Below are 23,721 nucleotides of genomic sequence, written 5' to 3'. Positions count from 1 at the left end.
ATCGGTGCCCCCGAAACCCTTTCCCAGCCAAGTTCCTGCTCCTCCGTGCTCCCACCAAGCTAGACCCTCACCTTTTCTCTAGCTCATTCACCTTTCTCGCCTTTACTGCCTCCCACCCCTGGTAGACGTTCTCGGCTAGAGGCAGTCCCATTTCGTGCAAGGAATGTGCTTCCTCAATTCACGTATCTTAGGAGTGATTATCCTGTGGGAACATATACAAAGTTCAGAGCGTATGTCCTCTGAATACATAAAGCTACCAGCAAAATGGTTCTTTTAGACGGGTAGCCATCATTTTTTCCCATTTCCCCCCATTATTTTGTCCAATTACAGAGTTTTCTGTGAACCCAAGGTGTACCCACTTGTTTTGTTTATTCTCAACATTAGCTCTAATGTTTTGCAGAAAGAATTCTTCTAAATTACCTTTATAACCACTGTACGGTCACCTTTTGGAGCATTTTACCACATCTAACATTCCTGCAAAGTTATTGATTTTTTTTTAAGCCACATTTTTCTGTATCGGGCTTAGCACCAACACAAAATGAACGTTTAGATAATATGGTTATGTAACATGTAAAGATTTTAAATTATTAATCATCGTAAATGTTAAAAGAACAGCATAATAATAGCCACCATTGTTCATAGAATTTCCAATCCCCGTAAACACATTGGTTTTTTGAAATAATAACAGTAACAACATGGAAAAACGAATCATTGGTTTTAAGAGGCATTGACGTTTAGTAATAATTTGAACACTGTTTACTATCCATTCAGCCCTGTTTAGAAATTATACAACAAATTGTTCTTGTAAGTTGGGAAATTAGAAAAATTCCAAATCTTGTGCAGTAAATGGGACTTTGTTCATATCTCTCTGCATCCTATTTTGAAATCCCTACAATTCAGGTTCACATAAAATAAAACAACTTTGAAATTTTCTCCCACTACTTTCTCCCCTTCTCCCAACAATTTCTACCTGTCAAGACCTTACCTATGTTTAAGGCTTAGATCAAATACTACCTCTTGTAAAAAACAAAACAAGATTTTCCTAATCTTCACAACATAACTTGATCGGCTTTTTGCTTAAATCAGTAGCTTTTGGACTATAGTCCAATATTACAGGACTATTTTATGTAGATAGGTCTGCTTTTCTTATGTTTTCCTATCCCTTCTTAGATTAATCGTTCCTTGCAGAGGTGAACTGTGTCTTAACCTTTAGAGCCCCTTTGATCAGGCCCAGCACTTGACAGAGCAAGTGTTGAGTAAAAGATTGCTTTTAATTAAATCAAATTGTAAATCAGTCTTTGTCACTTGTCTCCAAATGGCCTGGCCTCAAAGCCGATTCCTCTGGAATCACACCTGAAAATTCAACTTCTTTCCAAGAAGGAAAAGTCAGCCCTGTATTCGTTTCCTGGGGTTGCCGAACAAAGTACTAAGCACCAGAAATGGCTTAGAGCACCAGAAATGTGTTCTTCCCCAGTTCTGGAGGCCAAACAATTAAGATCAAGGCGTTTGCATGGTTGCTTCCTTCTGAAAGCCAGCAGAGAGGGGGAATCCGTTCCCTACCTCTCTGCTCGCTTCTGGTGGCCAGCTGACAATTTTTGTTAATTCTTTGCTTATGGACACCACCCTGATGTCTGCTTTCCTCTTCACACGGCCTCCGTGTGTGTGGGCCCCCCTCAAGTGTGATCTCATCCTAAGTAATTACACCTGCAATGACCCTATTATTTCAGAATAAGGTCACGTTCTGAGGTTCAGGAAGTTAGGACTGCAACATTTGAATTCCATGGCTGAGGAGGACGCAATTCAACTCATACTCGGCACCTCTCTATAAAAGAGCCAAAGGGAAAAACCTGAGATCACTTTTGGACCACCTATCATTAGCCTGGGAAAAGATCAAAATTCAGACTCTGAAGGACAGTTTCTACGGCATGTGTATGTCTTTTACTCCATTGTGAAGCCAAAAAAATCATTAAGTTGAACCATCGTAAGTCAGGGACGGTCTATACATCGGCATGGAGAGATAGACTCCTCTATAAATGAACTAATTTGCTGAGTCTGGACTTGAATTATCAGAAGTGAAAGATCTGGAAGACAGAGCACCCATTTTTTTTTTTTTTTAAAGCAAGATTCAGTGATCTAGAGATAACAGGATAAAATACTACGATTCCATCCATCCTGTTGGTAATTCCTTTTGTGCATTTGCATCTCTAAAGAACCAGAGCAAACAAACCCGTGGCACCTTGTCAAATTTTGGTCTCTGGCATCTATCTCTTAATAATTTCCAGAAGAGATGGCGAAAAAGGAAGCAGCGGTTCATTCTGGGTCAGCTTCCACGGCAACTGACTGACGTTAGCATTGGAATCTTGCTTCAGATGGTGCCCTGAGAGGAGAGAGACTGTGGGGGGAGCGTGCGTAATCCCCATTTATTCTGAAAGGATGCGAGACACTCAAGAGAGAAGTTTAACAATCTGGTGCCTGTGGATTTCCCTTTCTTTCTTTTCTTGGCTTTGCTGGCTCCATTTGGTTAGGACGCGCCCAGCTTGTTTCATTGACGTAAATGTCCCAGGAGCCTTTGGGAGACTAGGACTCAAGAGTGTATTTGTAGCGTCTCTTGTTATGAAAGTCGAACCAGTGGCGCTAAAGGATCACGTGCCACACCAAAGCTTGTGTCCTCACAGCTCTGGTTGTCACTTGCCGTCCCATTTACAAATGAGAGACTAGCCTACAGCAAGAGCCAAAACCTAGTCCACGATGACTACCTTGTCCATGAAGGATTTGAAAAACATGATAAAAACAATTTGAGAATTAAAAAAATAGGGGCGCCTGGGTGGCTCAGTCGGTTAAGTGGCCGACTTCGGCCTGGGTCACGATCTCGCGGTCCGTGAGTTCGAGCCCCGCGTCGGGCTCTGTGCCGACAGCTCGGAGCCTGGAGCCTGTTTCAGATTCTGTGTCTCCCTCTCTCTGACCCTCCCCTGTTCATGCTTTGTCTCTCTCTGTCTCAAAAATAAATAAACGTTAAAAAAAAATTTTTTTTTAAATAAACAAATAATGGAAAAAAGTGCAGATTCTAGGGCTAACCCTCAAACCAAAAAAATCAGAAGTTTTAGGGTGGGACCTAGGAACCTGTATGTGCTTCTGGTAACCTAGATGACTCCTTCCCACTCTTAAGAATCCAGGATATTGTGATTTCTCCTGGAAGCAGACAGGAACAAGGACTAAAGAATAATCCGAGGGCAAAGTCTGTTGGAATTGGCCAAGTTCAGGGCTCCATAGAAAACCGAATAGTCTTGGGGAGTATGCAAGAGAAAGCTACCAGACTTGCCACCATTTACTGGGGGAAACCAAGTCTGTTCGCCTGGGAAGATGTTTCGGGAGTAACGCAGAACGGCGTGCAATGGAAGAAAGAAAATCAGCCATAAATGCTGAAGATCTGAGTGGTAAAAGAATGGTCAGAGCTGAGACAGAATGGCTCCTTGCAAGAAAAGTAGTTGGGTTCTGATATTGGGAAACTGTGCATCTGCCTGAGTCATCTTGGTTGGGGGACAGTTTTATATTAGAATCATTTTCAGCCCAGAAACAGAAGCATGAATATGTGAGCATATTGTATATGATGTAGCACTTTTAAAGTGGGGGGAAAAAGAAAAAATACTCAATAATTGTGTTGAGGCTTCCCATTTTGAAAAAACAAGTTCGATCCCTCCCTCATGCCATACACAAAAACAAATTCCAGATGGATGAAATACCTAAAGATAAACCACAAAACTCCAAAAGCATTAGGAAAAAAGATGGATATTTTTATTGATTTAAGGCTAAGGAAATCTGCCTTAGCAAGACATAAAGCAGAGAAGGTGGAAATGAACGTTCATTCGGCACCAAAACAACATTAAAAGTAAACAAACTGAGGGGTACCTGGGTGGCTCGGTCGGTTAAGCATCGACTTTGGCTCAGGTCATGCTCTCACAGTTTGTGGGTTCGAGCCCCACCTCGGGCTCTGTGCTGACAGCTCGGATCCTGCAGCCTGCTTCGGATTCGGTGTCTCCCTCTCTCTCTCTGCCCTTCCCCCACTCACACTCTGTCTCTGTCTCTCTCTCTCTCAAAAATAAATAAAACATTAAAAAAAAAGTAAAAAAAAAAAAAAAGTAAACAAGCTGATAACAGCCTGAAGAAAACATTTCCGGCAAATACAATAGATGAAGAAAGAGTATCCAGAATGCAAAATTGTTGCAAATCAATAAGCAATGGGCCAACATCTCAACAGAAAGCAAACAAGCAAAAGTAGTTAGAGGGTAAGAGCAAGACTATAGGAAAAGAAACACAACTTATGAGCAAACACGAAAGTATGCTACACCTCATTTAAACTCTGTACAGAGATCAAAATTATTACAGCAAATATTTACCAAAATGTTGATAATATCCACTGTTAGTAAGAAAACAAGACCAAACATGCTCTCATACACTGCTGATGTGGTTGTAAACCCATAGATATTAATTATTAATTAGTTAATTAATACTCATATACCTGGAATCCAAAATTCCATTTCTAAGACTCTATCCTCCAAAAATACCAGAAACAGTACTACAAATATGCGTGTAGGAAGAAGAAGGGGAAAAAAAGGTTCACTGCAGAACTGTTTGTAATGGCGAAAAAATTAGAAACTTTTTTTTTAATGTTTATATTTGAGAGAGCAACGGACAGAGTGTGAGTGGGCAGGGGCAGAGAGAGAGAGAGATACAGAATCCGAAGCAGGCTCCAGGCTCTGAGCTGTCAGCACAGAGCCCGACGCGGGGCTCGAACCCACAACCTGTGAGACCATGACCTGGGCCAAAGTCGGAAGTTCAACAGACTGAGCCCCCCCGGCACCCCTCCCCCCCAAAATTAGAAACATCTTCAAGTAGAATGTTTAGTCCAAGGGTAGGAACCTTTTCATGTTTCCTTTCTCTCTGGTGTATTTCAAAATACTCTGTACGTTTTCTAAGTAGGATTAAGGATAAGATGAACGAAACAACCCTATAACTAACTATTTGTTCAACAACCCTATAGTTCTGCTGCTGTTCTATAAGCTACCTGAGGGTGGGGCTCATATGCCTACCCTGTGCCCGACAGTCACGATGGAATGAAAAACCTTGCCAAGCCTCGATCAAACCCCAAGTTCTGCCGAAATAGTAGCTGCAGCTATTTATGGATGGGAGACCCCTAAACGGACCCTGCCTTGTCTAACAAACATGACGTTCGGCTAGGAATGAGAGGGCCTGAGTGAAACTGGCCCCATAAATCACGTCACCTTGGACGAGTCACTTAACCTCCCCAAGCTCCAATTAACATGTTTGCAAAATGAGGATAATAACGTCTGCCCTTCTGAAGGACTACCTTGAGGATTACTGAAATAACCTGGGAGGTCAAGCTTTAGCTCTGTGTAGACCCGGGGTATTATCAAGAGTGAGTATTTCGTGAACAAAATGAAAACTAACTTGCAAACTTCAGCTACTTGCCTGATTCAGCACACGGTTTCTTCGGGTTCTCAGAAATACGTCCCATTTTACCCCGTCCCTGGCACAGACACATCCACAGAGCCAAGGGCACCCAGCCCCGGGTAACTCATTCTGAGCTCTCAGCAAACAGGGTTCTGCTTCAGGAAAGGAAAGCAAATGCTTGTTCTGTTTCATCTCAAAAACATGGTGCTGGGGTTTTAACATAAACCTAATCTTCACCTGCTGAGGACATGTGGTGGAAGAAGGTCCCAGAAGGGTCCCAGAAGCCCATGGCCCTGTCCTTGTGCCCTTTATCCAGAGGCACAAAGTCACTTTTGCCTGATGTGACCCCATGCTTCTGGCCACAGGTGATCGTTCTAGAAAGGAGCAGCTTGCCCAAGCTGGTCCAATGAGTGTATCTCTTCCAGGAACTTGGAAAAGGCCAGCCGCTCTGTTGATGGAGGCTGTAAATTTGAACCATGAAATGGTATCACCACCTTCCTCACAGTTATTGGAAGTGGCTGAGGTGCGTGGCTTAGTCGGTTATAAGAGTCATCGGACTCTTGACCTCAGTTCAGGTCTTGATCTCAGGGTTGTGAATTCGAGCCCCGTGTTGGGCTCCATGCAAGTCTTGGAGCCTACTTAAAAAACAAAAAACAAAAAACAAAAGTGGGATTTTTGCATTCTATCGGTTCCTGTTCTAACTCGCTGGATAGAATTCATCAGTAGAGGTAAGACTAAAATCATAACCCGTTAGTATTTCTGGCTTTCGTGTCTCTCTCTCCCTTCCCTCTCCGGTAGATTCCTTTGTAATCATGCACATAAACAACAGAGTATATAAAGTCATAAGACGCTAGTCCTTGTCATGAACAATTTCCCCTCACTGTTGTGCAAGTTAAAAAAAAAAAAAAAAGTGAGCTTTCTCATTCACACCCCCCACTCTTCACCAGCTGTTGCAATTTTGCAAGCCAACAAAACAAACTTGTGGCCGGACAAAACAGGGTGCAGAAGACACGACAAATCACGTCCTGGGGCAACAGCTCACTTGGATGCAATGGAAAACAAGGTGCGGCTTTTTCTATGCCCTTGAGGCAGGGTTCTGTAGCCACCAAGACAAGAAGCAGAAGGGACCCGTGGCACTTCAGTCAACATGAGACACAGTTTTGAAGAAGACCTGTGTCACCAATATGGAAAGTCCCCAAACGAATATTTTAAAATAATGACCTTCCCAGACACGTTTGTTTATACAATAGCCTCCCGTCCCCACCCCCTCCATAAGTAGCTCAGAAGCTGAGCCTGGAGGGTGGGGTAGGAAGAATAAGGACATCAGCAAGAGAAAAGGACAGGAGAAATCCTCTTTCCTGGTTTTCTGATGGCTTTCTGCTCCTCCTTCCTTTTCTTCTGAAGTTATAGGAGATATTCCCGCAGGCTCCAAATAAATTCTCCCTGGTTGTGCTGAAATTGGCTTCAGTGAGTTTCTGATATTGGTAACAAAAGAAGTCTGGAGAATGCTGATAGCTGTTACTACCCACCTTTTTCAAGGACACTGGAGGTCACTGGAGGAAAGTAACTTGTCCAAGGTCAAATGGTTCTCCTTCTCTGACGTCCATGTTCCTTCCGTTGGGCTGTTGAGGACAGAATGTGCCTGAGCCCATGGCCCCTTGAGTGATCAGGGGGATAAAATCTTGCTGATTTCCTTCTTGGTTCTAGACAAGAAGTTATCTAATGAGACAATCCCATTCATTCCTTGCCGCTGTGCTCCCTTGTGATTCATCTGCCTTCCCATTTTTCTTCCCCGGGACCAGAACCCTGTTCCCAGCCACAGCTCTGAAATCTCTAGGTCGCGGCAGGTCAATGAGAGAGGAATTTGGAACCGAGAGCTTTTGGGTTGTCTCTTCTCAGACTCAAGGCTGGAAAAGGATGCCCGCCGTCTACCTTTGTATTATTTGATAGTGTACTTAAAGGTTGAAAAGAAAGTGGTGAATTTCAGTCCTTCCTGTCTGCCAAAAGTCAGCATACTCAATCTTGCCTCCCACCTTGCCTTACAAACAGGCATTTCTGAAATGGAGGAAGAGGGCCTGCCATTGGACAGAATTGATGCATCTGAATTCCCTTTATTTTGGTAAAAAATAAATAAATAAGTAAATAAAAATAAGGGAGTGAAAATATATGTCACCCCAAATCCTACCATTCTCACACTACCAGCGTTAAGAATTTGCTACATTTTCCCCATCCTTTTTCTTATGCATCTGTTTCATATACAGCTGTTATGAAGGTGTCTAATTTTTGTAGCATGATTTTTTTTTTTTTTACTTAACATTATATCATAAGCATGTTCCCTTTTGCTGCGTGTTTTTTATAATCATAAATTTGAGGGGAGGCAACTTTTAAGGATGTAGCATTATTATGGCAAACATTTGCAAGGGGTTATTTTTTTTCTTTCATTTAAAAAAAAGTTTATTTATTTTGAGAGAGAGAGAGCATGCACCCACATGCAAGAAAGGGACAGAGAGAGAGAGAGAGAGAGAGAGAGAATCCTAAGCAGACTCTGTGCTGTCATCACAGACGCAGGGGGTTCTATGATACCCGACATCTAGCTTTCTTCTCTCCAAAGATCAATATGCTTATAATTAGGAGTTGAGTCAAATATTCCCTCTCTCCACTTTCTGGAAACCAGTGTATGGGAACAGCTCTAGTCTCAGCCATACGGTAGTGTTTTATGACTCGTGGGCGAAATGCAAAGAATTAATGAGGATCTATAACGTACCTGTTCTAACAGAGCTATAATCTCAGTGAGAGGCATATATAGCTTAAAGCAAATAGAGGTTATACAGGCTGTCCATCCTGGACTAGGGCTTATATGTGGCTCAACCATTTAGAATTCTATGAGCACTTCTCTTCAATTACTTATATTACTGTAAATTTTGTCCAACCTTAACAATAACCGATCATTTGAAAGCAACCTTGTTTTCCGCTAAATCTACACTACAATTCCACTAAAGAGTTAAGTTCCATATGAACAGTAATTTTAAAAAAATGATCCCTACTACCATATTTCTATAACCTCTCTCTCCAGTGATTGATTTAGAAGTGTGTTCCTTGGGGCACCTGGGTGGTTCAGTTGGTTAAGCATCCAGCTCTTGATTTCACCTCAGGTTATGGTCTCGTGATTTACGGGATCGATCGAGTCAAGCTCTGCACTGTCAGTGAGGAGCCTGCTTAGGATTCTCCCTCTCTCTCTCTCTCTCTCTCTCTGCCCCTCCCCCACTCAGGCTCTCTCTCTCTCTCTCTCTCTCTCAAAATAAATAAATAAAGATTTTTAAAATGTTTTAAAAAAGAAGTGTATTCTTAATATTTGTCATTGATTTTTTCTTTTTAAATCAATTTTATTTAGTATGATTACATATAATGAAACAGACACATTTTAATATGCAGTCTAGTGAGTTTTGAAAAATGTAAACACATAACTACCACCACAATTAAGAACTAACATTTTCTTCACTCCAAAACGTTCTCCATCTCTACCCTCAGCCCCAGACAACCGCTAAACTGCTTTCTATCATTATAGACGAGTTCTGTCCGCCATAGAATTTCATACAGATAGAATCACATACTATTTATCTTCTGTCACACATCATAATGTTTCCGAGGTGCAGTCATGTTGTTACATGTATCAGTAGCTTGGTTTTTTTTGTTTGGTTGGTTGGTTTGGGGGGTTTTTTTGTTTGTTTTTTTGCTAAAGGAGTCTTTTATTGAGTGGGTTGATCACAATTTACCCATTCACTATTTGATACACATCTGGGTTATTTCCAGTTTTTTTGTTCTTATAAATAAAACTACAATAAACATGTCTGTGTAGAGATGGTCCCAGACTTACGATGATTTGACTTACAGTTTTTCAACTACACCATGGTGCAAAAGCGATACGTATTCAGTAGAAACCATACTTTGAATTTTGAATTTGGATCTTCTCCCAGTTAGCAATATGTGGTATGATCCTCTCTCGTGATGCTTGCTGAGCAGTAGCCATGAGCTACACCTCTTAGTCAACCCAGCAATCAGGAGGGCAAACAACTGATATACGGACAACCATTCTACACCCACAGGACCATTCTGTTTTTCATTTCAGTAGAGTATTCAATAAGTTACATGAGATACAGTAGGCTTGTGTTAGATGATTTGGCCAACTTTAGGCTAACGGAAGTGTTCTGAGCGTGGCTAAGGAACCCTAGGCTAAGCGATGATACTCAGTAGTTTAAGTGTATTAAACCCTTTTTTGACTTAATGATATTTTCAACTTACGATGACTTTATTGGGAAGTAACTCTATCATAAGTTGAGGAAGATCTGTAATTCTTTTTGTGGGTATACGCTTCCATTTCTTTCATGTACCTATCTAGGAATGAAACTTCTGAATCATATAATAAACGTATAAACTTTATAAGACGCTTCATATCCAAAATATCTAAAGAAGATACAACTCGACACCACCACCACCACCAACAAACCTGATTAAAACAATGGGCAGAAGACCTAAATAGACATTTCTCCAAAGAAGACATACAGATGCCCAACAGATACATGAAAAGATGCTCAACATCACTCATCATCAGGGAAATGCAAATCAAAACCACAGCGAGATATCACGTTATACCCATCAGAATGGCTAAAATCAAAAACATGAGAAATAACAAGTACAGGCAAGGATGCAAAGAAAAAGGAACACTTGTACACTCTTGGTGGAAACGCAAATTGGTGTAGCCACTGTGGAAAAAAGTATGGAGTCTCCTCCAAAAATTAAAAATAGAATTATCATATGAACCAGTAATTTTACTACTGGGTATTTACCCCCCAAAACAATAAAACACTAAATCAGAAAGATATATGCACTTATATATTTATTGCAACATTATTTATAGCAGCCAAGATATGGAAGCAACCCAAGTGTCCAGCCATAGAAGAATGAATAAGGAAGATGTGGTGTATATATACAATGGAATATTACTCAGCCATCAATAAGATTGAGATCTTGCCATTTGTGATAACATGGTTAGAGCTAGAGTGTATTATGCTAAGTAAAATAAGTCAGTCAGAGAAAGACAAATACTGCATGATTTCACTCATATGTGGAATTTAAGAAACAAAACAAATGAAAAAAGAAAAAAGAAACAATAAAGAAACCAGACTCTTAAATACAGAGTCTGTATTTAGAGACTGTATTAAGAGAACAAACTGGTGGCTGCTGGAAGAGAGGGGGGAGGGGGTGAAATAGACAAAGGGAGAGAATTCAACTAAAATATTTGAAAAAGCAAGAAGAAATTTTCCAACTTTTTTCTCAAGAGTCTACAGTTTTACATTCCCAGCAGTAATAAATTAGGTTCTTGTTTCTTTACATCTTCACCAACACTTGCTATTGTTAGCCTTTTTAATTCCAGCCATCCTAGTGGTTTTAATTTGCATTTATCTTATGACTGATGATGCTCAACATCACTTCACTGCTTTTTTACCATTAAAATATCTTTTTTTATGAAGTATCCATTCAAATCTTTTGCCCATTTTGTATGGGGTTATTGTCCTTTTACCATTGAGCTATAAAGAATTCTTTACTCTTGACACAAATCGGTTGTCATATACATGTATCACAAATATTTTCTCTAAGTTTATGGCATGCCTCTTCATTTCCTCAACAGTCTTTTGAATTAAAAGTTTTTAATTGTAACGATGTCCAATATGGTCATTTATTTTATGATTAGTGCCCTTTTTCATCCTAAGAAACCTTTGCTTACCCCAAGGCCATGAAGATTCTCTCCCATGAATTCTTCTAAAATTTTATAGTGTTAGCTTTTACCTTTAGGTCTAAGATCTATTTTGAAATAATTTTATGTATGATGTGATGTACAGGGTGGGGTTCACTTTTTGTATATGCTTGTCTAGCTATTCCAACATCGTTTCTTTTATTGATTTTTAACTTCGTTGAGTTTCATTTAGAAGTCAAACATTGGAGGATTTGTGCTCTTGAATTTGATGTGACTTCCTTTATGTTTTCACATACAATTTTTATGGCACATTTGAAATAAATGTGTATTCTTTAGTTGTTGGCTACGTTTTCCCCACATGTCCTTAGATCAAATTCGTTGATTGTATTATTCAAATTTTGTATATTGATGCTGGTTCTCTGTAGTTATTTATTTTATCAGGTACTGAGGCAGATGTGGTAAAATTTTCCAATACAATTGTCGTTCTGTCCACATTTGCCTTATATATATTTTTTTTCAACTGCGTTGTATTTTATTTTTGTATCATGAAAAGTGTACTGCCTTATATATTTTGATGCCATATTATTGGATGCATAAAAATTTAGAACTCTTAGATCTTCTTGGTGAATTGAACCTTCCATCATTATGAAATGTCCTGTATCTCAACTAATATTTTTTGTCATGAGATCAGTGTCTTTTAAGCTTTATATAGCTATACTGAATTTCTTTTGGTTAAAGTTTGTTTGGTGTATCTTTTTTTCACTCTTCTACTTTAATCTTTCCATATTCTTGTGTTTTTGGTATACAAAGGTAATTAAGGTTAAATGAGGTCATGTGTCTCTTGTAACCAGCATATAGATGGATCTTCTTCAATTCTAATTTAACAGTCTATGTCTTTTAATTTGAAGCATATAGTTCATTTACATTTAATGTAAATACTGATATATCTAGATAGTTGTATTAGGTTGCCAGGACTGTCAAAACAAAATACCACAAGGGTGCTTGGGTGTCTCAGTCAGTTAAGCATCTGACTCTTGGTTTCAACTCAGGTCATGATCTCAAATTTATGGGTTCAAGCCCCACTTCAGACTCTGCGCTGATAGCATGGAGTCTGCTTTGGATTCCCTGTCTCCCTCTTTCTCTGGTCTTCCTCATTCATGCACTCTCTCTCTCTCTCTCTCTCTCTCTCTCAAAAATAAATAAATAAACATTAAAAAAAAAAAACACAAAGTACCACAGATTTGGATGGTTTAAAGAACAGAAATTTATTTTCTCACAGTTCTGGAGGCTCAAAGTCCAAGATCAAGGTGTTACGAGGGCTGATTTTTTCTGAAGACTCTCCTTGGCTTATAGATAGAAATCTTCTCCTTCTGTCTTCACATAATCTTTCTTCTGCCTATGTCTGATTCCTAATCTCCTCTTCTTTAAGTAGACCAATCGTATTGGGTTAGGGCCCACTTTGGTCTTAATTACCTCTTTAAGACCCTATTTCCAAATACAGTAACACTCTTAGGTATTGGGGTAGAACTTCAACATATAAATTTCACGAGAAACAATTCAGTCCATAATAGTGGTAAGTATACCATCGACGAGATAAAACTATTATCTACCATGTGTTTTCTATTTGTTCCACTTATTCTTTGTTCCTTTCTTGTCTTTTTGTACTTTGTTTTAAGTGGGATTTTTTCCTAATTATTCCATCTTTTCTCTAACCAGCCTGGATGCTGTACACACATTAGCCATTCTTTTAGTGTTTCCCAGAAATTACAACATGCATCCTTGACTTGCCAAAGAATAGTGTTAATTGATGCCTTTCCCCTCTTTCGAGAAAATACAAAGATCTTAGAATACTTGAACTCTATTTACCGCATTCCTATTTATGTCCTTAGTATTCTTTATTTTAATTCTAAATGTATTTTAGATACCACAATGTAGTAGTAAGAGTAGCAGGAGGAGGAGGAGGAGTATTTATACTATCAATATTAATTATAATTTATTCACACATTTGCCTGGAAACAAATTGCCTGTGTCATTCTTCCCTCATGCTGTCCTTTACAACATACAGGAGAAGGTATGTTCATTATCTAGTTAGATCCGTGGAGGCAAGACTAGGAATCTAAACTCTCTCTAGAGTCCTCAGAGAAGAAACTACAGAAGTCAGAGGAAACTTTAATATCAAGAAGTAAGTTTGGAAAGAGGTAAATTATTATACTACTACCCGAAGATATAACTTCTGCCATACCAGCTGATACTGGTCAATTTCTGTGATGTTTATCTTGTTTTGCCAAAGAGCAGCCTAGAAAGAAAAAAAGCAAGGTGGAAGCAAGGATGAGGGGAACATAAAAAAAGGTGAAGGAGGGTCTATACATGGGAAGAGGGGCTCCATGGAGACACCCCAGGAGATTAGCTGGATGACATATTAGCAACCAATCTGTGTTGGAACTCGGGTGTATAAATGTTTGTCATTCCCAAGCTTAGGTTCCTGGATAAAAGGAGTCTAGAAGATTGGAGCAGAGGCCCAGAAACCATGCTAGTGACAACAGATAGAGACTCATCCACATTTATGAACTCTGTAATGATAAAACTCTGTTCAAAGCACTGTAAATTTTACCAGTCTTTCCTCATGGGCTTTCGGAAAACTGTTAAGAGCTTTGCAGCTTGTAAATATCCAGCCTCAATTAATGTAAATGCGCTTCACGATTAGGGTAAAAATATCCTTTCCTTTGCCAACTATGAACCATGTATCTTACTTTTTGGTTATGATTCCAGTTGTGATTCCACAAGTATGGCCTAACCTAGTTTTCCTGCACAAACATTTGGGAAGATTTTACAACTTACGCCAAGTCTTGTATATTAAAACCAGGGTCTTAGGCTTTCTCAATCAATGTGCTCGAAATAGTATGTCGGAACCATGGTAAAAGGGATGATGGCAAATCTACATCAGTGGCTGTGTCTACTTACAGGCCTTAAGCATAATTAAATAAAGATCTTTGTCTCTCTTGTGTTTTTTCCATCTTCATAAATAAAGACCAGATTGAGAGGGGTGCCACTCAATCATTGAATTAATTATCATTACTATACCTCACCTCGCTACAAACTCACATAGGACAGGCCAGTCAGCATAAGCCACATTTTCAAAACCATGACACCACAAAGTTCTCGAGTGTGCTCTGATGTCCTCCTTCTCTTGTCCAGCTCTGGATGTCCCTCCACGTGGGGCTCCACACCTCTTTGGCAGACAATGGCTGAACGTGAATAGAGAAGGACAAATACAAGGGCTAGCTTTTCAGAGAATGATGGTATCATCAAAACATGTACATGGTGGGAAAAGAGTCAAAAAAACACACCTAGATCTACACAAATTGCATGATGTTCCATGTGGGGCATTGGGATCTATAGCAAAGTCTTGTATTGCAAATATTAACTCATGCTCTCTTTTTTTGCCCTTCCATTTTTTAACAGCAAAGCTATTTTATGCTTAATGGTTCAGGGGATGATGTAAACAAACAGTAGGAAAAAATGATATTTTCCTGGCTGTAATGTGTGTGTGCGTGTGTGTGTGTGTGCATGTTTAATGTTTATTTACTTGGAGAGAGAGAGAAAGAGAGAGAGAGTATGCAAGATGAGGAGGGGCAGAGAGGGAGGGAGACAAAGGTTCTGAAGTGGGCTCTGTGCCCGAAGCAGGGCTCGAACTCATGAACTGTGAGATCATGACCGAAGCCAAAGTCGAAAGGTCACTGACTAAGCCACCCAGGCACCCCTGGCCTTAATGTTTTAAAAGCCCAGGATATTAGGGGCCTGGAAAGGACTCTCATCTGAGACAAAACATTTGTTGGAAAATATCTCGAATGCAAGCAAAGCCATGTAGGAACCATACAAACAGCAACAAGGAAGTCTCTATGGTGACACGCTCGGGCCGATGACGGAGGACCAAAAGGGATGGCAGATGTCTCATCCAACACCCTTATAAAAAGAGTACATTAAAGAGTAGCTAAGATCATGAGATATCTAGTTCCCCCAAATTTAAACACAGTCCTGGAGTAGGAATAAACCCCAAGTTAACTGAGATTACATTTTTTCCACCCTGGTGAAATGGGGGCTTGAAATAGAAATTCCACTGAATTTCAAAAATGTAAGTTGTTTTTCTCATACACGGAGGCTTCTGAGCTAAGAGTTACACCTACGGCAGTTTATACAAGTGAATGCAAACCAGGAGAGCATTGCTGGCAGACTCCAGTCCCAAAGGGAACCTTGGGGAAAGATCAAAAGGAAGAGGTTACAGGCCACAAGTTTAGGAGATTTCTGGACAGCAAGAGGGACAGGCCATGCTTTCCTGCCAAGTCAGCTCGTATGAAAGGACAATTTGTCTCTTTATAGACATCCCGGCACAGGGACGTCAAACAATTTCGAAACACTTCTACTTGGGAAAAGGGCCAAAACGTTACATAAAGTTAAAAACCAGTTTGCAGCCCAAGACCCAAGGCCAATGCTGGACCCTCTCCAAATGCGTTCGGAACCCTCCTTCCCTAAAAAGAGAGGGCTACGCCTCTGTGCCCTGTGGACCTGGGGCCAGTGTTTGCTTTTCTCTTTGGGCCAAGCTGAATATTCTCCCTTTCTAGCCAACAAACGAAGGAAGGGAGCGATCTGTAGACACACATGTGCTGAATCTGGCTCCCCTCTGATTGCCAAATATCCTGTCTCACTGCCATGAATTCGCATCCAGCTTCATGCACACGCTGAACTCAGCTGATGCCATAGAGACAGTGTTAAGCGAAGAAAGGACAAGAATGGTGCTTCCTGCAAAAACAAAAGGTCCTTTCTGTTCAAAGTGTGGTCCAAGGCCCTACGGGAACAACAGCACCTGGGAGCTTCTTAGAAATGCTGGATCTTGGGCCCCACCTCCAGGCAGAGCAAGAGCACCCCCCCCCCGCCCCCACCCCGAGATGACTTTGAGGACAGTGAAATTCTCTGTATAATATTATAATGATGGGTATGTGCCATTAAGACACTCGTCCAAACCCATAAACGCACAACACAGCAGAAATGAACCCTGAGGCTAACTATGGATTCTGGGTGATGGTAATGGGTCAGTGCGGGTTCATCAGGTGTCACGAATGCAGCCCTCTAAGGAGTGATGTGGAGAGGCCAGGACTTGAGGGGGTGGCAGGGGATACATGGGAAATCTCTGCTTTCCTCTCAGTTGCTTTATTAATTTATTTATTGACTTTAATTTTTTTTTACTTTTGAGAGAGACAGAGAGTGCAAGTGGGGGAGGAACAGAGAGAGAGGGAGACACAGACTCCGAAGCAGGCTCCGGGCTCTGAGCCGTCGGCACAGAGCCCAACATGGGGCTCAAACTCACGCACTGTGAGATCATGACCTGAGCTTAGCCGACTGAGCCACCTAGGGGCCCCTCCCAGTTTGCTTTAGACCTAAAACTTCTCTAAAAAAGTATTAAGTCTTTTTTTAAAAAATGAGGACCCTGACTGGTCCAGCGGGAGGGATTTCTCACGGTGAGAGTTGTGTGGAATCATAGAATGAGCATGGAGAACAGGGCAGGCTCCGGATTTGTCTGTCTGCGTTCCAATCCCGCCCTCTTTGCTCATTCGCTCCAGAGCCTGACGCAAAGTGCTCTCTGGGCTTCCGTTCTCTAACCTGTAAAATGGGGACAATGATGATAATAATGGAATTTATTTCCCAGGGTTGTAAGGATTCCACGAAGCCGCATATATGAAACGTTGAGAATAGCCCTCGGCGCAATGAGCCCCCAGTAGATGTTAGCTTTTACTGTGTGTAATATTTTTGTTTTGAGAGAGAGAGAATGCAACCGGGGGAGAGGGGCAGAAGGAGAGAGAGAAAGAGAGAGAGAGAGAGAGAGAGAGAGAGAGAGAGAGAATCTTAAGCAGGCTCCACATTCTGTACAGGGCTCAATGTGTGGGGCTCTATCCCACGACCCTGGGATCACGACCTGAGCGGAAACCAAGAGTCTGTCACTCAGCCGATGGAGCCACCCAGGCGCCTCAGCTTTTACTATTTTTAAGAAGTGTTTTGTGTCCTGGAAACCTAACAAGGGTGCTGAAATCATCTTGGAGATTCCTTCCATGTTGCTCCTTTTCAGCTGCAGAAGACACAGTGAGTGATTTTAACCACTTCTGACAGGTGCATGCTACATGGTGGGCAGCATAGCCAATGGCAGGAAGGAACCGCATAAATCACCATCCCCAGACTTCATCCGTTCCAGAAACATCTTCAACTCTCTTTTTAAAAAACCATTCCACGCACATATTATTTTTACTTATATCAATTTACAACAAATTCGGGGTGTTTTTTTTTTTTTTAAAAGCTACCTCCTAAGCAATCAATACCATCTATGAAATCAGTCGTTTGGTGTGCTTGTGTCTTTTTCTAATCCACATTAAAGCGAAAGCATAACTATGGAAATTAAAACCTTCGCACATGCATAAAAACATTCCCTAGAACTCCAGGAAGCCTCCTCATTCTGACATTAGCATCTTATTAGCTTTCAGCTGCAGCTCTAAACGTTTTGACGTGAAATCCCTCCACCCAAGTGATTTGAGCAAAACCTCTTGGCTTCCAGCTCATCCGGCTCAGCTGGGGACCAGAGCCACCAAGCCGTTCGCCCGAGATAACACAGCCAGCGCAGGGCAGAAAGATTAGAACACAGCTTTGCCGAGAAACAGGAGCGTAAGATCCTTACCCCCCTTCCCGTCACCACCGCACACACTCACAGCACCCAGACAGCAGCTGTGTCTGCGTCCCTATTCCAAGCCTCCCTGCTGGTGACTCCTGTCTCGTTCCTGTGACTTCACAGCCCCCTTCCTTTGGCATCCATATGATTGTTAGGGTCCCACTACAGAGCTACGAGTCATGATCTCTCAATGTCATGGCTTCCATTTTGCAGTCGTCTCCGACGTCGCAGGGGCCCAATTTTTTTCAGAGCCATCAAGGTTTTTCTTACGTAATCAAAGCAACGGCTTCGCTTTCCTGCCATCCTACTTGTCACAAGGCACATTTCAAAGGATGAGCCTCATGGGCCAGATTCCATTCTCCTTAAACACGCAAAGCTACCACCAAAGGAATGTGTGCACAAGCTCCCAGGAGTGACAGCCTCCCGCTCAGTTATTTCTTTTCTGTGTTTTTTCCCCTCGTCTGTGAATTATCTGGTGATATTCTAGGGATTCTTGACAACATTAATTAATGCGTGAAGAAGGAGAACAAATTAGCAGCGTCTCTCTGCTCTGCTTTATGGCAAACACGATACTGTTCTTGGACATAGTGTTGTCAACATTCAGTTCAATTCAGTGAATGTGTTTTAAGGGTCCCATCAAGCCACATGCGCCAAAAACGGTTCTTGCAGGCAAAAATATCTTAGGTACTACAACGTTCACCTCGAGCCCACCAAATCTATTCTTTAGTGTTTGATTCGTCTCATCAGGGGGAAATTTAATTTAATTTAATTTAATTTATTTAACTAATTTACTATTTTTGTTTCACATAATTTTCTCTTTGAAAGGGGTAATAATGAAAAAAAATGGTTGAGAAACACCGATCTAAGTGAAACTGTATTTCAAATATGCTTCTCCTTTAACCGAATAATTCCACTTCTACGATTCCTCCTAGAGAAAGGGTCCCCAAAAGAGACATGTATACAAAGTTGCTGACTGCACCCATCTTTTACTAGTGGAACAAGCTAAATGTCCATCCACTGGAAATGGTTCGATAAAATATGGCGCATCCGCGTTATGAGATAGTCCATATCAGTCAAGGGGAACCAGGTAAGTCTGGATACAAAGAAAGAAACTGACATGGAGAAGCCACCATGCCATAGCGTGGGGTAGAAAAAGCCATCTGCAGAATATATACGATGGTCACATTTGTACTGAAGCCAACACACAACAGATCTATGTGTTTTTATTATTACATGAAAATGAAACAGTGGTGGGTGATACCTCCAAAGGGTAGCTTGGCAACATGTATCAGAACGTAGGGGCACATGGGTGGCTCAGCCATTTGGGTGTCCGACTTCGGCTCAGGTCATGATCTCGCGGTCCGTGAGTTCGAGCCCCGCATCGGGCTCTGTGCTGACAGCTCAGAGCCTGGAGCCTGCTTCGGATTCTGTGTCTCCCTCGCTCTCTGCCCCTCTCCCACTCACACTCTCTCTCTGTCTCTCAAAAAATGAATAAACATTTAAAAAAACTTTAAAAAAAAAGCACGTAGATGAGCTTGAGGTACCTGAGTGGCTCGGTTGGTTGAGCATCTGACTTCAGCTCAGGGCACGATCTCGCAGTTCGTGGGTTCGAGCCCCACATTGGGCTCACCGCTGTCAGCCTGTCAGTGCAGAGCCTGCTTCAGATCCTATGTCCTCCTCTCTGTGCCCTTCCTCCGCTTACGCTCTCTCAAAAATAGATTAATATTTTTCAAATGTAGATGAGCTTACCTTTTAACCAGCAGTCAAGATTCTAGCCATTACACAAGAATGTTCATTGCCGCGTGCTTTACAGTAAAGTGAGAAGTCACTGAAAAGTCCATTAATCGGGGATTCGGCAAACAAAACACAGCAGATACATAGAAAGGACCACTTTGCCTTCACTCCCAGGGATGGCCTCTATCTATTAACATGGAAAGAGATCCGCAAGACATGATTGCATGAAAAAAGTAGGTTATAGAAAAACACAAAGAGAAGGGTGCTAGTTATGTAAATATTTACAGCCACTGTGGCTGTTGCCAAAAGGGCTCACTTCCACATCATCCTGGGTACCTCCTGCTTAGGACTGCCTCTTGGCACAGTAGCTGGTGTCTCCCAGAGCGAGTGATCTAAGACAGTTAAGATCAGCTCAGCAACGTTTGAATGACCTAGACTCTGAAGTCACCCTCTATCATTCCTGAGATGTGCTATTAGCCACACAAGCGAGCCCTTCAGTGCAGAAGGGGGATCACACAAGGGTATGAAAGCCAGGAGGCAGGAACCGCTGGGGAGCCTCTTGAAGGCTGGCTACCACAGGTGTATATTTTGTCTCAGCTTTTAGAAATCTTACGGAGGCCAAACTGGGACAAAAATCTATAAAGTCACTACGGCACCGCGCGGAGAATTCTGCATGCTGTTTTCCGTCAAATCGAAGGTGCCATCGACGAGAGGGCACGCCATTGTTTTCTATACCTGTTAAAAGTAAATAAGCCATTGGCAATAAAATTCGGAGGTGAATTTTTATTGTCTGCCTATTGAAAGAGCTGCTTTTGGCTCCTCCTTAGCGACTGTTTACTGTCCCTCACCGTGTGTCTTAAGGAGAAAGAAAATAGAAGAGACATCAAACATTCAGAGTCTGAACGTTCCAAAGTGGTTTTCAAATCAGAGTCACCAATGTCCATGTTTTCCCACGCAAAATCATCCTTTATGCGATCAGTGGATCTCCTCTGGGGTCCTCTTTTAACACTGACAGCCGTTCTGCAAGTTTTGATGTCGATGCCGCATCCTGATCACAACAGCTCCTCGTTGCCTTGAAATGTCTTTCATCTGGGTCTGTGGAAGGCCGCGATTCCTCTGGCTTTCAATTTCATTACTTGGCATGGAATAACAAAGCCTCCTGCACATATTTCAGGGAAAATAAATAAATAACACAGCTTTATCTACTCATGAATATCTTTCTTGGATCCCATGAAACCGTCATTGTTTTTGCAAGAAAAAAAAAATATGGCGCCGAGGTCATCTCTCCCACGACGAATGCTCGCTTGATAAATATCAAACGTACGCTCAGACCCATCCTTGGTTGCAGAGATGTTAAACGACGAGCGATACGCGTCCTGGAATTAATGGTATACGGTGTCCCCTTTGCACTTTCCAGCAGCCCTGTGGAACAGTTGCTGGTTTCTAGCAGTGCAGGTGCAGAAGTTTAATCAGAAGAGGTAACGTGCCCAACGTCACACACGATCAGGAAGACAGACAGATGGTCAACGCCTCAGCACTCCAGTGCTAGTCCTGAGCCAGGATGGTCCTCCTCGTCACCGGCATCATGACCGACTTGGCCATCGACATCACTGTTGTCACCACCACCGCTCTTGCCGTCCTCATGATTATCGTGGTTATCTTTATCACCATCGTTATTACTACCACTGTCACCATAATCTCCATTTTCTCCATCATCATCATCATAGCTGGTATTTACTGAGCATGTACTTATTATGTGCTAAGCTCCATGCTAAGGGCTTTATGTGGTTTGCCTCCTAACCACCCTCATTCTCCAAACACGGATAGTGAGCTTAAGTATCTCATTCAAAATGATTCAGCTGAGGCCTGAACTCAAACCCAGGCCATCTGACGCTAGAAACCACACCCTCAACTACTAGGATATTAAGGACGGTAAATACCAAACTGTAGGCACTCAATAAATGATGCATCTATTTGTGCCTAGCCCAGTGACTGACATGTAGACAATAAGCAATAAGAACAACAACAATAAAAGCAGCTAATATTTATTGAGCAATTACTATGTGCCAAGCATTATTCCTAAGTGCTTCATACAGTCTATTTCTTTCAGTCCTCACATGAGCTTTATGAGGTGGGGCACCATTGTTAGCCTCATTTTACAGGTTGGGGAAATTGAGAATTGGAGAAATTAAGAACGTGTCCAAGGCTAGGCAACCAGTTAATGATTCAACAATAATTCAAGCTCAAGTCTGGCTCAAAAGCCCTGTGGTTCTTAAGTACCCCACAACGTTGCCTCCTATAAGGAGTATTACAAGTGAATCTGTTTTCAACAATTCCCCCACAAGTATTTCCCGCACACATACAATATGCTATGTGTTGTGTCCCGTGAATGGCTGCAGGAATGAGGGAAACAGGGATCCTGCCTTCACGGAACTTACCATGGACGAAACACCAATAAAAATGAGAGGTATGAAGATCACATACAAAGATGATGACAGAACACTCACGTTTGCATCTTACCCTTCCCAAAACTCTACTGGGAAGACAGTGAGATTATGATGACGATAACTAACGTTTATCACCGTGTCAGTCACGGATCTGAGCATTTCACATGTAGTAGAACATTTAAACCTTGTAACAAGCGTCCAAAGGCATATAGTTAGTTTGTGGCAACGTGAGCCTAAGAATCCAGAGCTTTTGCTTTTGTGCACCTCTCTACATGGAAAAGAAATAGAAACTCTCAAGGACAGAGAGTCCTGGAGAAGGAATATCCGTGAGCGGGGGACAGCAACCCAGTGGTACAGAATGGAAAGCGGGCAAGAGGAGAAACTTATTTCGCAGCACAAGGCCATGAACAAAAGCAGGGCACTGGGGAGAGGACCTCGGAGAGACTCAGACACCCAGGAACACCCAGCATCTCAAGGGTGTGGGACAGGGACACAAGGAGGAATCCAAGGTGGACGTCAATATTCCTCACCGCCAACACCTCACCTGCTCCACTCGTCCCTAAGGGGCAGAAGGCCGGAAGCCAGACACTGACCTTCTGCTCCAAGGAGACGTCAGCAGGGAAGCTTCCCAAGCTCTGGTGGCTCCTTCCAAACGGACGTGTGACACACTCTTGACGTCACCCGGTCTCTCACTCACTCCTCCTATGGAGCAGAAATGGCAAATCGGGGAAGAGGAACTAGCCAGGCTTTGTCCAGCTCCACGCTTTGCTTTTGGGGGAGAGTCTGTCCAACAGAGGGAGTGTTTTCTCCCGCTGTTCCCCGGTGGAAGTCTTACCATGAGAGGAGGCCTGCCTCAGTCCAGCGTTGCCCGTGACGGAGCACAGAAGTCTACACTTCTGGGGTTCGGTCAGGCCCACTTGGCTCTCACCCTAAGCCATATCCCTACCTGAGCTTTCATTAGTTCAACAACAGTTCTATTTTGCTCTCTCGTCTACCTTACGTTTTTGCCTTATTTCTCCATATGCCCAGAACTTGGGCTAATTAAGAAACAAAGGAGAAGAGAGAAGGAAGACAGAGGCAAAGGCAGAGGCAGAGACAGAGAGGAAGGAAGGAAGGAAGGAAGGAAGGAAGGAAGGAAGGAAGGAAAGAAAGAAGGAAAGAAGGAAGGAAGGAAGGAAGGAAGGAAATAAAGAAGGAAATAAGGAAGGAAGGAAGGAAGGAAGGAAGGAAGGAAGGAAATAAAGAAGGAAAGAAAGAAGGAAGGAAGGAAGGGAGGAAGGAAATAAAGAAGGAAATAAGGAAGGAAGGAAGGAAGGAAGGAAGGAAATAAAGAAGGAAAGAAGGAAGGAAGGAAGGAAGGAAAAGAAGGAAGGAAAAAAGGGAGGAAAAAAGGAAGGAAGGAAGGAAGGAAGGAAAGAAGGAAGGAAGGGAAGGAAGGAAAGAAGGAAGGAAAGGAGGAAGGAAGGAAGGAAGGAAGGGAATAAGGAAGGAGGAAGGGTGGGCAGAGGAGGCGAGGGGAAGGAAGAAAGAAAGGAAAACAGAGTGCACAGGATGTTTTTTAAATGTTTTCTAAATGATGTCCTTGGAGAGATACAATAAGATAATGGACC

The sequence above is a fragment of the Panthera uncia genome, chromosome E1, assembly GCF_023721935.1.
Source record: "Panthera uncia isolate 11264 chromosome E1, Puncia_PCG_1.0, whole genome shotgun sequence".
Lineage (NCBI taxonomy): Eukaryota > Metazoa > Chordata > Mammalia > Carnivora > Felidae > Panthera > Panthera uncia.
This window is presented reverse-complemented; position numbering follows the sequence as displayed.